The following is a 1673-nucleotide window of genomic DNA, read 5'->3' as shown; positions in this document are numbered from 1 at the left end:
AGAGTCTCGTCTCTCCTTCTCCTACCAGGCTCCCTAAATGCAACCTAGGCTAGACCTTCTTCTTACTGCTATCCTATTCTAGTTATCGGGAAAAAGCCTTCCAAGAACAAAAGGATCCGCCCTTTGATAGAAGTAGACGAGAAAGAAAGAACCGGAAGCAAAGCCCACCACGCACTCATCCCAAGCAAAAGACACGTCAGCAGCACGAAGATCACGCATAGTTGATTGAAGCAAAGCTTCTTTCATTCAAAACGTCCGGATTCGACCGCTTGCCCCCGAAGCATCGCGTAGATCTATTATTCTCTCCGGAGATCAGAGTAGTTGTGCTTGAATCAATATTGAAATCTCCATCATAATCCGCATCAGCAGGTGAGGTAGTCTAACTCTTAGCTGCTCCTCTGTCGGAAAAAGGGTTGGCGTTGGCTAGCTCCCAATTCTGAAAACGTCCAGAATGGCGCTCATCCAAAAGGGCACTCTCCTGGATCATTGAAAGGGTACGAGGGGTCCCTAAACGTGCGAAAAGGGCCCTTTCTTTGAAGCTAGGGACTTGAACAAATAGAGGCAGAACCACACCAAAAGGTGACTAAGAAAGAGAATTGCATCCTATTACTGTACACGTTGATGATCTTGTATACTAACCGAGACTCCATCCGCACTCGCCCGAGAAAACACGTACGTCCTCCCTGTAATTGTCTTGTCTTTGTTATGGTTTCAGGGCCTACGACGAGCTAGGAGCGAATTCTTCTATCTAAATGCCAGTCAACTTCTTTTCTCCTTAGGTGGGGGCAGGATTCGAACCTGCAATCTTCAGGTCATGAGCCTGATGAGTTAACCATTACTCTACCCCCCTTCTCTTTCTTGAAACTGAAAAGATATAGATTCTATCAATTTCCACACTTTGAACCTGCATCCCCATTTCCTCGATGCGAACCATAGACGGAAATCCAAAGCTTGAACAGAGAATCTAAAGGCTTAACCGCTACGGAAATCATTACACAAGCACAACAGCATTAACCCTTAGCCGAGGCGAGAGACCTCTAAGCTCATACACTCGCTCTCCTAGACGTACCATTCGTATTACGTGCTAGACGGATTAGGGATTCACAAACATAGGTAATAGCCGCCTACATGGAAGGCTTGGAACCGCATTCACATAGAGAGAAAAAGACTGAAACCATAAAGAATGACTAAACAGAATGGAAAGAATCCAACCGGACCAATGACTAGGGGAATGAAAGGCAAGCCTGCTTGTTCCGACTGACTTTTGAAAGAGACAGAGAGAGCGAGTCCACGATAAGTATAGTCCTGACCCAAGAAGAGATAGCGAGAGAGGTAGTAAAAGAAAGTAGGAGAGGCTGACCTCCCAAGTTGATGAGTTTTAGATAGATTGTTGATCCTCATTCGATAGAGCAATCCCAGATTCTCAATGAAAGGGCTTCGACTTTGACTTGCTTGAGGAATGGGAGTAGGCAGTGAAGCTTAACGAAGGGGCGTAGCGAAAGGAATTCGCTAGTTTTTTTTGGGCGGATAGGGAATGCAGGGACTCATTATAGATAGCGCTAGGTGTGTTAACTTACTTAAGACTGTCACATGAAAGAGGCTAAAGAATCTCATCACAATCAGTAAGACCCTAAAGAAAGAAGAGAAAAGAGCCTGAAGGAGCTGATGCTTAC

At 45.4% G+C, this 1673-nt stretch overlaps 1 non-coding gene across 1 annotated transcript; it reads right to left on the bottom strand.

Annotated features, from left to right (window-relative positions):
- Window positions 1–777: 777 nt before the first annotated feature.
- Window positions 778–849, bottom strand: TRNAM-CAU (transfer RNA methionine (anticodon CAU)). The gene has a single exon. It is a non-coding gene; the product is annotated as a tRNA-Met (tRNA).
- Between the last annotated feature and the right edge of the window lie 824 nt (window positions 850–1673).

The sequence above is a fragment of the Coffea arabica genome, unplaced genomic scaffold, assembly GCF_036785885.1.
Source record: "Coffea arabica cultivar ET-39 unplaced genomic scaffold, Coffea Arabica ET-39 HiFi ptg000058l, whole genome shotgun sequence".
Lineage (NCBI taxonomy): Eukaryota > Viridiplantae > Streptophyta > Magnoliopsida > Gentianales > Rubiaceae > Coffea > Coffea arabica.
This window is presented reverse-complemented; position numbering and strand designations above follow the sequence as displayed.